This window comes from Falco naumanni, chromosome 1 (assembly GCF_017639655.2).
Source record: "Falco naumanni isolate bFalNau1 chromosome 1, bFalNau1.pat, whole genome shotgun sequence".
In the NCBI taxonomy this organism is placed as follows: Eukaryota; Metazoa; Chordata; class Aves; order Falconiformes; family Falconidae; genus Falco; species Falco naumanni.
Window position 1 is genome coordinate 115453089 of NC_054054.1, and position 15075 is coordinate 115468163.

Genomic DNA, 15075 nt, shown 5'->3' on the forward strand with positions numbered 1-15075 from the left:
GCAGAGGATTCCCCACATAACGGCACTTTGCTGTGCTTCCATCGCGCAGCAGGACGGAGCCCAGATTGACAAGGCTGGGGTATTGTACAGGCACATGAGAGGGCAGAGACCTGTTTCGAGCTTGGGATGGGTGACCCTGCAGGTGGAGGAACTGGTATGTGCCCGGTGGGGGGAGTGGGAGCGCTGGTGAGAGGTGCTGTGGGCTTCATTCTTGGCAGAGATGGAGCAGGCACGTTTGGAGAAGTCCTTTTCCAGAGCTGTATGAATCCTCATTCATCTCTCCCCACATACAGTGGCTGTTCCAGCTGCTCGTCCAAGAGCTTTGTAACCCCAGACATGAACAGGTCTTAGGGACCCCTTGCTCCTGTGTCCCTCTAATCTGTCCCAATCACAAGAAACAGCAAATTATTCTGGGCTTCTCAGAACATCAAAAAGGCATCTGCCGTTCCTCCCCTCTCCCACGCTGCTTGAGGCTCAGTGGGCTGCCACCAGCTGGGGCAATGATGGCGGTGTCAAGAAGTGGCTGGAGAGGGTTGGCAGTAGCCATGAACTTGGGTGGAGGGAGGATTGCACTTGGCTGAAGGTCGGTCTCAGCCTCATGTTCTTAGCAGCATTGCTCAAGGACCCAGCACTATTCAGAAGTCAACTCCAGAGCAGCTTGTCAAAAACTCTGGTTTCTGGGAAGTTCAGGGTGCCAGATCTGGACACCTGAGATGAGGTGGCACATAGAGAGGCAGGTGGGACATGTTCTGGGCAGGCAGATCTGGGAAAGGTCTGCTGGTGGAGCCCAGCTTATGTTTCACTAGCAGGTGTTTGAAACTCAGTCATTTCTGTGAAACTTTAAGTGGAAAACGATCATTTTCTGATGAATTGTAATGAAAATTTACAACTCGCCTAAACCCAGGCTTTTCTTTCACCTAGACCCTTTCTTCTCAGCCTGCTGCTCCCCTTGGTGTTGCCCAGCCAGCAGCCTGCAGGATGCTGAGCATTAGAGCTGAGGAATTGTTAGCGATCAGGGTGCCCTAAATGCCAACAGCAGATGCAATAAAGGACTGTTCCTTTCCACTTGAAATGCCTGTTGCATTTGCCAGGCAGCCAACACTGTAAATTCATTCTGACTATTTAAAAAGACCTTTTAAAGCTTTTGAATGGTTTCTGGCTCATTCTGTAGCAATAAAGCCATAGTGCCTGAGAGCCAGACGTTCAGGACCTTACCAAGTAACTAAGTACAAGATACTTGGAAGCATTGTCAAGTGCTTAGGAGCAAGATAATTATACTGGCCCTCACACCATTGTTTGCATGCTCATAATCACTTTCCTGGGCTCTGCCTAATGACATTTGGGGTTACTATGAAACAAAGAAATAGGGTAGGGATTTGCAAAATGGGAATCCCACCTGCTGTGGGGTGGTAGAACAACTGTGTGAAGAAAACAGGCAACAAAGGCAAGTGAGGACATGAGTTTTCCTTTCATCCTGCTGCAACGGAGCTATGAGATCAAACATTGCTTGTCTTGTCTGGTTTTGTAAGGATAGATTTCATCTTGTCCCTCCAGGTGACTCTTCTGAAGGAGACGACACATGACTACCTATTTTGTCTCCTGCCATGGGTTAGGGTGGGATGAGGGCTTGCTTCCCACTCTTCCTGCAACAGTTACTCGGGTCTGGCAGTGTCAAGCTCCTCTGTTAGGGGATATCTGGCTAAGGGAAGCACTGTGTATGTACTGTGCTGATGTTTTCTCTAGGCATCTGCTCTTCGTTGGGTTGGAGACAGGATAATGAGCTAGGTGGACCTTTGGTGTGACTGTTTGCTCATTCTTCTGATCTTCGGTTGAGTGGCAATGGTGGATGTTGGCTGTCATCTGGAACAGGATGAGGTATGAGCTCTCGTGTTATTTTGACTGGAAGCTGTGACCACCCTGCATGGTTGGGCCATCGTGGTGAGTTGCTGCAGGTCCCACGAGATCCACAGGGTTGGTCTGGTGCTGCTTGGAACCGGCACCCCATGCACGGGAGGAGCTGTCAGCCCAGGCTACCGCAATACTTCTTGATACGTTTTCCTACCTTAGTGATAATACCTGGCCTCCACATCTCCCTGGCGCACAGGAACCCATGACAGTCTGGGCTGCCTCCATCTTCATTCTCTTGACCTGGGAATGGTGCTTACTCCCTGAGGAGTCCAACCATGACACCCTGGAGAAAGCAGAGCTCAGCAGCTTTAGCTAGAGACTGCAGGACTCACTTTAGTCTTCCAGTCCACAACATGGTCCTGCCTTTCACTGACACCCATCATCCCGGGAACCCTGGGGACAGGCTGGTCTTCACAGAGGTCATAAAAGTGACTTGCTGGAAGGTGATTTTCCTCCAAGTGACTGAGTGCACGGTGTGCGTGTATGCCATGGTACCCGGTTTGCCAGATGGCTCCCTGGCATCCGATCAGGGCTTTTCCATGCAGCAGGGAAGAATGTAGTTGAGAAGGCTGATAAATGGTCTGTGAAGATTTGTCTGGTACCATTTTGGTCTCCAGGGAATGAGGACCTCATTGCAGATCAAATGTCCGGTCTTTTGCTGGCATAAATCAACATAACTCTACCAAACTTAATGGAGTTGTGTTGATTTACACCAGCTGAATTTATACCATCAAAAATCATTCATTTGCTCTGCCTCTTCTCCATTTTTCCCCTCTCCTTGGATTAGAAACGAAGTCTATAAAGCTAATGTGGTCCCTGCAGCAGCATAACTTCCACAGAGTGTTTGCTTGAAGAGGTTAAAAGCCCTATAAACTGCTTTACATTCTCTAATAATAGAATGCAGATGCAAAGGGGAAGGATTTGATGGTCAATTAATGCAGAAACTATCCAGTGCTTTGCATAGGTCCTACTCCCTGGCTTTGAAATACAATGCCCAATTAAAATCTTACCCAGAACTATACCGAGATTAAAAACGTAGCAATAATCTGCAGCGCTCCAGGTAGCATGCTGCAGTTTTCAGGGTGCCTCTGAGCTGTTCCTCATAAACTCTTGGATAAGATTTGTCTGGGTGTTTCCAATTGCAACTGCTCCTGGAGAAAAGCAGTGAAGTAGCATTCAGCTGGTGAAGCTGGAGAGAGGGTTATTTTACGGAGGAAAAGGAGGGGGGTAGGATGGGTAAGGAAAGTGTTGACAACCCCTTGTGCATTCTTCTGAAAGGAAAAGAAAATGATTACTGTAACTGTTCTGCCCTTCAGCTGCGTTTTCGTGAGGTCTCTCTGGGGTGCCAGGCCAGGCAGTGCCCATGGAGTGGCTCCGGGGTTGGGATGGGCTGACACAGCTCCAGCGTATTCCAGTAACTTATTTTGCAGTTGGGTTGAGTATCACTTGCTCCAGCTCTTAGGGGCAGGTGGTGTTGATGACCTGTCAGGATGCCTCTACATGCGATGGTGGCTCCAGAGGAGCGGTGCAGTCTGTGAGCAGACGGTATTTGGTGGAGGGAGAGACTGGGGCTGCAGTAGTGGGGGAAGGATCTGGGTGTAATAACCCAGAAGGTGGGATGAAAGCCCTTCTCTTTCAGTAGTCCACACCACAAGTAGGAGCTGAAAGGGAAAAAGGCAGTTTGGGCAGTGAGGAGCACCGACAGTAATTAATCAGGGTAACAGCCAACCCCTTCTTGGCTCTAAAGCTTACTCACTGGCAAAAGACACCGATGTGGAAATATATCACATTCTTTTAAGGGCTCTAGTAATTTACTTGCTGTGCAGAGCAACAGAAAGGGTGGAAAAGCAGGGCTCTGCATCCCTGTGGTACCTGGAGACACTTCTTCAGGACTGAGCTGAAGGGCATGGGCTGCCTCAGCCAGAGAGACCCTCCCCTGGGCTGCTGGGGGGTCTGGGCTGAGCCCACTCCTTGGTCAGCTCCTGCTGGCTAGTGCCTCTCCGCATTAATCAGAAGGGATGGGGATCACATCACTGCCCTTAACCACCAAAAACTCGTGTAGCTCATACAGCCATTTATTTGTCAGCCCGTGCGGTCAGCACTCCTCTCTTCAAGGAAAGTTCATGCATTTAATAGCAGAGCTCTGAGGAAGACCAGTTCCTTTCTCGTTCAGGGTCTCCTTCGTTGTGCACAGAGCGAACGGGGGCTGGGGCAGGGATACGCAGTGGTGGCTTCCCCTGGTGCTGAGCAGCAGGCATGGCAAATCCATCTGTGAGGCATCAACCCCCTGATGGCAGCCCAGCGTGCCTCGCTGTTCGCTCTCTGCCTCGCTTTTTCTCCTTTTCATGGTTTTGTAAAGAGGACTGGAAGATACAAAGTTGGTTGGTTTGTTTTTTTTTATAAAAAAAGTCTTCAAAACAACTAATAGAAAGAATAAGCCTGTCACAGATGGCCTAGAGCCCGCTGAGGATGGGGAGTCTTACAGGTGGGTCTTCAAGTCCAGTTTAGGATGAAGGTTTCGATGTGTTTCTGTCTGAGCTCACGCACCGTCTTTGGGCCCTGGTTTTAGTCCCAGTGGTGTAAAATCTCGGCACAGATCACCAAGGTCAAGGGGAATTGCCCGAGTTTGGGGAACTAAAACTAAATGAATGGAGCATGATATGAAAGCATAATGGGACTGATTTTTTTTTATTGCAGGAAGGCCTCTTGACACCGTTCTGACAGCATAAAGGGTCATTTACATCTATTTTAAGCAATGTAAAAGCTTGATCCTCATTTACACATGTTGAAAAGAAAATATAATATGTACCAAAACTAAGCCCCTTCCTACTGCCAAAGTGATGGAAAGAGACTTTTGTGTAAATAAGGTTCAGGCCTGTTTTCAGTTTCAGCGCCACGAACGTGCCGATGCAGACGCAGGAAAGATGCCAAATGTATTTATTTTGGCCCGGCAGGGTATTTCTTCAGTTTTCTGTCTGCAGAAGAAAGTGAATGCACACGTTTGGGCTCTGTCTTCCATGAGAGCCACTGGAAGTGTCACTTCCCCCCTCTCAGGCAGGGACCGAGGACGCTGTCCCGAAGGCCACCGCACAGAGGATGCTCTTGTTGGGCAGGACCTGGGGGACCGGCAGCTGCTGAATGGGCACCTTTGTGGCGAGAGTTGCGAGTTCTCTGTTTCCAGCTGCGAAGCTGCTCCCGAGGACTCTGCAGCAACTTTAAACCAAGCAGAAACCGAGGATGCACAAACTGACAAACTCTGTTTGTGTCACCTACAGAAAAGCCGCTCGCTGCCGGCTGCCGGAAATGGGCTCCAGACCTTCTCCCGGGGTGGAGGAGACACGGAGTAACTGCTCAAAGATGTGTGCAGTTCCCTAAACAGGATGATGATGACAATTACAGCCTGATAGGGGCTCGGTATTTACATCTCCTTAACTAATCAAACTTTAAACCCAATCAGAGTCCGGGAGAGCGTTGCTGTTCCCCAAGAACACTGAAGGAGACTGTGATTTATCATGGGGCACAGAGGCAAGTGGCTGATACTCCACAGAAGTTCAATAATACGGACCATCTGCACACAGGCTGCGATGCAGCCTCTCCCCATCCTTTTTTCTCTCTGTGTAGGACAAGGGGCAGCCTAGATCTGAAGGGAGGTGCAATTTTAAGCAGGGCTGACGTGCCTCTGTGCCAGCGTGGGATGGATTAGAATTAGTTTCTGCTAATTTGCTCCACATGGAGCTTTCAGTTTGAATTCTGTCTCCTGAATTAACAGGCAGACCACCCTCTCGGTATCCTGACTGCTGTATTTCCCATTGTGAGGGAAGAATTTTTCATCTGTCCTGCTTTTCCTGTGGTTCGGGCAGTGTTGTGCTTGCTGCTCCAAGGGAAGGGGTCTCTGTAGCTGTGTGTATTCAGCCTCCTGGGACCCCAAGCTGATCCAAATCTGGGCAGTCGTCTCGGAAAAGAGCAAACCTTGAAGTTTGGGAGCAGGAAGGATGAACAGATCAGTGATTATTACCTTTCAATTTTTTTTTAATTCTTCTTTTTTTCCTGTCTGAATCCCAGATTCTTTCTGTTCAGGAGGCGATCCTTAGCAGTCTCGATGCTCTTCTTAGCAGACAAACCAAAACAAGTCTTGCCATAAAAGATCCAGGGGCTTGGATTCCTTGCAGGTACTCATGAAACCAACTGGTTTTGCAGAGTGGCAGAAAAAAAAAAAGGTGCAGAAGGTCCTGTGGCAGTCCTGCTAGTAAAGACCACAGCTTCTTCAGCAGGGCCAGGCACACAGGGCTGAAAAAGCTAAAGGCTACAGCATAGGCTGAGTTAGTCTGGCTGAGGGTGATGCACTTGCACTGCAGAAACACCAGAGCTTTGTAGTAAGACGTGGAAAATACCTGCTCAGCTCATGGACTGATGAGGCCCATCTGGCATGTGCCAGGGGTTGCATGGGGTGTATTTTGTGGGGTTTCACTCAGTCCAAGGAAAGTTCCCCAGTCAGATGGTTCCTTCAGGAGCCTGTTCAACCAGGCTTGCACGGGGGAGGTTCTCCCTAAAATTCAGCCCCCATGTCCCACTTCCTCGGCCCATCCGGCCAAATTATTCATCCCCGTGTCACCTGCTGAAATTTTCTGTTGACTGTCACAGGGAACAGCAAGCTATTGGGCTGGTCTCGGCCACATCTGGTTTGATTTTTTTTGTCTTTATCAGGATGCATTGACATCCTGTGTGCCTTTGCATGGGTTGTTTCAGTCTCTCCGTGGTCAGTTTCCCACCTGAAAAACAATATTGCTGTAACAAAAATCCCTCTGATGTCCGCAACAGCTTGGGTAATTCTTAGCTACGCAGTTTCTCAACAAACATCTAGACATTTCCAGTAGCTTCTGAGTCATTAAGAAGCTGTTTACTTGGAGCCATAACCATTCCTGATAACTGATACTGAGATCACAGAGCACTTCGGGGAGCTCTGTAGATGTTCAGGAACCCCATACAGACCCAAGGTAACCAGCTCTTGAACGAAAACCATGCTGCTCATGACACAAGGCAGAGTGAGGCTGAACGTTGAGCAGTGCTGGCTACTTTGAGCCCAGGCTGTTGGGTACACGGTGGTGGTGTGAACCCCAAGTGTCACCACTGAGGGCTGAATTTTGCCCTGAGCCACCCTACCATGTGTAAATCTGGAGCACCTTCGCTGGATGTGAATGAGTAAACTCCAATGAATAAAGCTAAAGGTTCTTTTATAGTATTTTCACATTTGCCTGAGAAACAGTAACATTTCTTTCTGTTTGAACTTTCAGAGGGCTCAGTATTTCATCCTTGCTTTTTAAGATTTTTGCTACGTTTTGATCCCAGCCTCAGTGTGAGGGCTAATTTTGTGCTCCTGGATTCTGACTATAATGAATGGTGTTTTGTGTGTTAACTGTAGTGATGTGTTTGCAGGCAAAGACTGGGCAGAGGAGGAGGAACAGAGTTTCTCTGTTTGGGCTGTTCCGAGCCGGTGTGTTGCAGAGTCCTTCCTGGTTATGGTCTATGTGAGATCTTACCAATGCATCTACAGGGGTTTTATAAAAAAACATTCACAAATTTATTGCATCTTTTCAGCCAAGAAAGACTATCTCTAATGGTTCTAACTCAAAAGGTTTCATTTTGTCATTTCCAAGCTGGCATACTCCTCTTGGTTATTTCAAAACAGGTGTCTTAGAAGTTTACCTACATTTAATTTCTCAAAAGGCTTTTTCACGGCCCCCAAATGAAACTAGACAAAATTGGTGAACTGTTTTATTTGATGTCTAAGCATCTTTAAAACTTGTTTTTATTTCAAGTGGGGTGAATTGATCTCTGTGCCTTTTTGTTCAGGGCAACCTGAAATTATTTACCAGTGAAGCAAAGAATTCATTTATTCACCTGGTTCTGGGGTTTAGCTCTTTCCCGGAGCCCAACAGTGGGTCAGTCTAGCCTTCAGTGCCTTTACCTCTGCTTGCCCTTCCAGATGATTTTTATTATGTAGTCTTGAAGTCAGCAATGTAGACTTTCTCAGTGAGGGAGTATCTGAGCCTGGGTGTTTATTGCTCTTCCACGATGACTGGCAGCAAGCATTCGCATACAATGGGTCCAGCATGGAGGTGTCTTGGCTGATGACCATTTCCCCTGCGGTTTTCTCTTTTTCCTGCCTGCTGGAAATAAGATGAAAATATACCTGTCATGTGTACTTGTTCTATATTGTGTGCAAGAGATGGGAATTCTCCTTGGGAAGGGACAGAAAGAGAGCAGGTCATCTGCAGAGCACCCATCCACAGTACATGGGTGTATGCTGGAGGACTCCGTGAGCACGGTTCTGTTGGACAACGGCATGGAGAGAGCTGAGTCCTGGCAGACTGGTGCTGGGGAGAGCTCTCACTGGAAATGCAGAAAGCTCAGCAAAACCATGCTTCACCTGGTTGTCCTGTTCTCCTCAGATTTCTTGTAAGGAGCAGCTTTGCAGGTGTTGCTGGAGGTGATCCCAGTAGCAGTGTTTGGCTGATGTGGTCCATTCCCTGTCTCTTATCTGGACCTGGCCTTGTGGCTCTGAGTTTACTTGCTGAGCCTGGTGTCACCTAGCTGAGGGTGCTGCCAGGAAAATACAGGCTGCTTTGGGGCTGTGGGCTGCTCTGGCGAGTGGAGGAGTGGCAGGCCAATGGCAGTATTGATGTGACCTGAGTCCTGTTCCTGGTACTGTCACAGACTGTCTGTTTAAACTCACTCTACCTCCCTTCTCCGTCTTTAACCGAGCAGCATAATACTTCTTTTGTTTGTTTTTTAGAGCAGAAACAACTCATGCAAGCTGGAAAGCCTTTACCAATAATTTCCAAACACAGAAATATGTGCCTGCAATGTGGCACTTCTTAGAACAGCATCCCCTCAGATGGTGGAGAATCCATCACAGCCTGGGGCGAGTAATTCCAATGGCTCATTACTCTTTCAATTACAAACTGGCACCTTTCTTGCAGTTTGAATTTGTCTAATCTTGGCTTCCTGCCACTGGATGTTGATATGGCTTTGTCTGGTAGATTAAAGAGAGCTCTGCTGTAAGAGACCTCCTCTTTAGGAAGTGCCCCTTATTGTTAATAAAGTACTTCTACCTCCTCTTTTTGATAAGCTAAATTATTAAGCACCTTAAGTCTCTCAGTGTGAGCAGCTTCCCTCCAAACTGTAAATGCAGTTCCCTCCTGAATTCCTGCTCGGGTGCTGTTCGGTTCCCTGATAAGCCCATTGTGCCATTTGAAACATCCGTGTGGAACTGGCAGATCTGCCACCTCTACAGTGGCACTCGATGCAGGTATCTGCGTTTGGGCACTTGAATCGAACCTTCAGATGCCAGAAGAAAGGAGTAAGATCCATCTGCCCTAACTTGAAGCACCTACAGGTGTAGCAGTAGAGCAAACATATCACCTTGTCTCCTGAGTACATCTTGCTCAAAGTCTTTATATGGTTTTTTGGTAACTAAGTCAACACTCGCTAAGCTGCAGTTGCCCAGAAGGTGACTCTGGTGTAACGTGCCTGTTCTGCTGCCCATTGCAGCGACTGTGGAGCCCCTGGAATGGCTGTGAGGTCCTGCTGGAGGGCAGCTTGGCAAGATCATGTCTCCGAAGGAGACTATCTAGGCTGCTGCCAATTTTCCTTCTGTGGGTTTGAGGGAGGATGCCATGTTTGTGGTGTAGAGCCGTGCCCTACTTTGCCAGTAAAATCTGGCAGGGTGAGGTCGTTGGTGCTGGTTATTGTGCCCTTAGCGTCAGTGTTGTGTCATCTCTGTCGTTTGGTCCTGTGTGTCTTAGAAATTGCTCCAGTCTTTTGTGTTTTGACGCAGACGCTGGCAGGGAACTCCCAAGGAGAGCTCTCAGCCGTGTTCTCCACCCTCATGCCTATCTGAGGGGGAATCTGAAGGACACTGCCAGTTTTTCCATGGCTCTTCAGAGCATATTGACTGGGGATGGCCTCTGCTTTAATGATGGTTTAGAGCTGTTTGACAGTCTCCTGGCTTTTCTTAGTGTAATTTGGGTTTATATACAATGACTGATCATGTGCCAGAAGTTTTATTATGGACAACAAATCTCATTCAATCAACAGCAGAGACCAAACAGCCATTGTTTAACCTCACTAGTTAGACCAGCGTTGGATGACTCCAGGCACACCAGATGGGACCTACCACCCTCACTCTGCCCTGCGTGAGTAATCAGCAGGCGGATGGACTGCAGATTTCCTTGTGAACTGTGCTGTGTAGGAGCTTGCTTCATGCCCAGCTATAAGAGCTCTGCTGTTTAGTTCGGATCTTTGATGCAGCCTCTCATGTCTTGGCCAAGGTGGGACTTCATAGCACGTCTTTACCACCGTTAGAGTGCAGTAGCTGAGCAGAGTATCTTGCTGTTTCGTGACACCATATTTTTTCTCCATGCTGAAGGTGTTTTCAATTGATCCAAAGGCAGGGAGGTAGGTGGTCCTCTGGGGCCTGTGAATCAAAGGCTTCAGGAGATCTCTCCCTTGTGTGCTGTTGATAAACTAGGCTGTCTTCACCACCTTAGCCCCAGGCTCAGAAAGATGTTTTGGAGGTGCTCTGCTTGCAAACTCTCATTTAATGAGGAGCCAAGCTCTGTGGAGCATATTTAGTGAACGCACAACTAAATGAGACATGAACAGCCTGATCATGGCAGGGTGAAAGACAGAGATTCATTGCTCAGGTGAGAAGGAAGTGCAGCAGAGCGCTGAGAGAGCCTGAAAGAACAAGCATGAGTGTGTATAATCCATGGTGTGAAACCAATGCTATAAATAACGGGCTGATGGAAACCAGATCTGTTCTGCGTATGCTTCCCATTTCTACTCCAAAGCAAGAAACATTTTTGCAGCGAAAGGCTCATACATGGCCATGCGTTGGCCCCTGTTCCTCCCCCCAAGGCATGTGCTGGTCCTTCTGAGACCTTTAAAAGGAGGTTCTGGGCGTGACCTAGGGAAGGAATGTGCAGATCCCGTGAAAGATTTCCTACCGGCCACTTCATGTGAGGGTAGGCCAGCATCATTCATTTTATAATAGAAGTTATCTTCCTCACTTGTTCCTCCCTGCCCCATTTTACAAAAGAAAAATGCCGGGAGCCAAACTAACTTGTCTGAGGGCCAAAGATGACTGTAAAAATAAGTACTGCTGATATCAACATTGAGGGCTCCACTCTTAATATTTGATATTTTGGCCCCTTCGAGCTGCCAGTCAAGTAAAGTGCAGAAAGCAGGAGATCCCATATATATAAATGTCCCCAGTGCTGAATCCTACCGTGAGCCATCAGAGTAAATAAGTTTGTTTTTCTCTTACCTTGCATTCATGTAAATCACTATGGCCAGTGGAATGAAGGCTGCACAAGGCCAGCGGGAAGCAGTGGTACCCTGGCTTTGGGGAGCATTAAAGGAGCTGAACTTTGGCTACCAGTTTTCAGGGAGTTAAAGAGAAGGAAGCATTTTCCCCAAGGCAGAGAGCGTAGACCCATTTGGAATAAATCTGCTTGCTGGCTGCACTCCTCATTCTGGCAGTCAGCTCATTTATGATTCAGGCCAAGTTTTGCACTATGGTCAGCTTTAACTAATAAAGATCTAGCATGGTACCTTGCTAATCTCATTAGATGGAGAGGTATGTTTTGGTAGCGGGTTTTGGGGGAGGACAACGAGAGAAATATGTTTAGCAATTCCAGCCCAAGCCATTTCTGTCAGATTTTTTAAAGGTGTATATATAGTGCATATATTTTTATATATATATATATATATATATATATATATATATGTTTCTTCTGTCTCTACTTAAATCTCCTACTAAAAATAGTGGTACCAGAGGCCCCAGTTACCAGTCCCCAGGGATAACTGCATTACAGGCTATAGGGACTTAGGAACTCCAGCAGTGTTACTGCTCGTGGCTGGGTGGTAATCCACAGAGGTCTTGGGGTCCTTCTTGTACCTTGTTGGAGTTAGACATACTGACCCCACCACCACCCAGGTCCAGGAGGAGCTGTGATGTTAAAACCTGCTGATTCCAATGCCTTGCCCAGTGCCTCATTGTCAGGTTTATTTTCAGTGACACCAATGGATCTTTTTCCCTCCTCTGAACTAGGCTTTAAAAATACCAGGAATTGGGCCAGTATTAATAAATGGCAGGTCTTCTCACTTGGAGTGTGAGTTATCACCCCACCCCGCTGACCCAGGCTCATCACAGCATGGGAAAAAGGGGAAAACCTGGTTTTTTCTCCTTTTCTTTTTTGTTCCCATACCACTGTGGCTCTGTGCTGGTTTGTGTTAGCTTTGAAGTGCTCTATGAATCAGCTGGCTTTTGACACTGCTCCTTGGGACGTACCGGCAGGCTTTGCTCTGCCCTCTCTCCTGGTCGCAGTACTTGTCAGGGCAGCCTCAGCCCTGGTTCCAAAATAGGTCCTGAACTGGACACGTCATTGCTGTCCTACACGTTTAGATGCTGTAACTAATGCAAAGAGGGAAACATATTGATGTTGTGGGATACACTTGATTAATCAATTGGTCAAGGTGGTCGCGCGGAGGCTTTGTTGCCCCTTATAAGGTTGTTCCTTCCCCTTCCTCATGTCACAACAAGGACGTTGTTGTGTTTTGCTGAATCCTTCCTTGCTTGGGGCCAGTCATTTATCAAAAGAGATTTCCATCTTGGACTAATAATTCATCTCTTATTGCAGCCCTCACTGCTCCGAGGGCCCATTTGTTTCCTCTTATCACAGTCTAATTATTTGGTGAAGGAAAATTTCTGACTATCTTGGGGCCAGTGGCCGAGAGTTCAGGAGAACGGGGCTCCCAAGTAAGGACGTGCTTGTGAGCGTGGGAGAAGGGCTTCCAGGGGGCCAGAGCCCATCTGTGGGGCTGCCTCTGTGGAAGGGAGGATGGTGCTGGAGTCCGGTGGGTTCAACATGAAACGCAAAGTCTCTTTCTTTGGCTTAACTTCCCCTTTGTGCATTTTTCACAGACGAATGCTCCCACATGCGTCACACCCACTCATCTCCCACCACCCACTTGCTCACTTTCTCACACACGGGCACACTCACACTCTCACACGTACTAATCAGAAATCCTGTAAATTAAGTTTTTTAGTCTGGTGGGTTTGGGGTTTTTTTCCCTCACCTGGAAAACTGGGAAAAAAAGAGAGTAAGAATTTGTATTCATACATACTTGGCCAGTGCTGGGATTATAGAAGGGAGGATGGGTGGATGGATGAACAGATAGTAATCACAGCAGCATAATTAATAATAATGACAGAAAGGCATCCTGCTCCTATTAATAGTGCATGCACAGCTTTAATCAGCTCTATCCACCATCTGACAGGAGACTTTAACTAAATCAATGGCTAGTTTCTATCAGAAAGGTTGTTCTGACCAGATTGATGGAGGGATCCCCTTGGTTCTTTATTTTAAAAAGGAGAAATTATTAATTTATAATTTATATATTATATAAAAATAATAATAAGTATATTCTAAATAATACAATCTATATAAATAAACAATGCTACATTGTTTATTAATATTTTCTACGTCTTTATCTGACCCAGGATCATTTCTTTGTTTTATTCCATGACCCCAGTGCAGCACAGAGGCTGTGGAGGATGTGTCAGGGAGTTCCCCCGTTCCCTCTCCCCTGGCTGAGCATCCTCCGCTCCTTGATCTGCTGCCTCTTGAGCTCAGTGCAAAGCTCTGGGGTGGCCCTGGAGAGCCAAGCTGGGGAGAGAACTATTAATAAGGGCAGTGGGGCTGTTGGCAGTCACTGTGCCACTGCTATCTTCATACTATGCTCATTGCTTTATAAAGCATTTTGGAATCACCTGGAGCAAGAGAGTTGCCCTATAAAATCAAACTCTATCTCAGTCTGTCTTGCAGCCGTTCCCCTACTCTGAAAGCAGCAATAAATTCATCTGGGCTGGTAACGGCCAGATGTACCACTTCAGAAATTTTCTTTAAAGAGAACTAAAATCATGTTGGTTTATTAAGCATACAATACATATGAATTGTCAATTGATGTATTGCATGCAAAAAGATACAGCAAATATAATAATAACCTTTCCCAACGTTTCATTTTGAAGCCCCATTTACCTGAACTGAGCCGCTTCCAATAAATATTTCACAACATGTTTCTCCTCCACAAGTGCGCTTACAACTTATGAAGCAAACACAAATTTTTTAATTCTGACAAAATGAGAATCTTTCATGCGCCAGCCTCTCTTCAGCACATAGTTTTGTGGCTAAATGGCTTTCTGATTATCATGTCCCAGGATATTACTTCAACTGAAGTGATATGAAATGTCATTAAAAAGTAATGTTCCTCTGCTTTGACAATCATATTAGTAAACATTGGAGGCTCTGCAGGTTATATGTCAGGCGGGCCGACACTAATGGGTTTATTAACATATACAGTAGCACTTTGTCAAACCTCCTTGTTAATCTAAATTTGCAGGTGACAAAAAGAAAGGGAGAGGCAAGCAAGAAGATGATATTTAAATACTACTTAGGTTGGACCACAAGTTAAAGAAGCCAGGAATTCCTGAGCAAGGTCAGCTGCTCCCTGGGCTGTTTCCCTGGGCTCGTCCAGCCCTTGCTCCCAGGCAGAGGTCTTCTCCGAGCTGATGGGGAACGTAGATGCCCATCCTGGAGAATAACGAGTGCAATGCACAGGAAAGGGCACAAGTGGATTTCATTCAGGGTTGGGGGTGAATAACTGCATCCCCATCTTAACCAAGTAGGTTTATGGTACAGGAGCAGCCAGGGCTGGGGTCTGCTGTGCACTGCGGGAAAGTCAGGGTATCTGAGTAGCAAATATGAGAGGGCAAATGGAGTCACGAGGACAAAGGGGTTACCACAGGGACATCAGGGTTCCAGGGACATCTATTCTTAAGTACATAATGATATTTGTGCCACGTATAAACTAACTCTTGGAGAGCATCCAGGCAATGTTGCTGTGTAGCCTGGGCATGGCACCGAGTGACGGGGCTATGTGGCTTTTTAGAGGTGATGCAGGGCTGAGACCTGATTTCCCTCAGGATTCAGGCAGAGGAACAATGGGTGTATGAGCTCGAGAAGGGGATCTGCTCTCTTGATGTCTCCAAAGGATGAGACAGGAATGACAAATGATGAGACAGGAGTTGGATTTCAGTTGCTG

The 15075-nt window shown here is 47.1% G+C and overlaps 1 protein-coding gene across 12 annotated transcripts in view; it reads left to right on the forward strand.

Moving 5' to 3' along the window:
• LOC121081254 overlaps positions 1-15075 on the forward strand; it is a 198565-nt gene that overhangs the window by 156936 nt on the left and 26554 nt on the right. Inside the window, exon 8 of one of the 12 annotated variants that reach the window (XR_005825639.1) lies at positions 1744-11728. The exons of the other annotated variants lie outside the window; for them this stretch is intronic. The gene's annotated coding sequence lies outside the window, so the exon portion shown is untranslated. Of the gene's footprint in view, positions 1-1743; positions 11729-15075 lie in introns of those variants that run through there. 12 annotated transcript variants of the gene reach the window in all.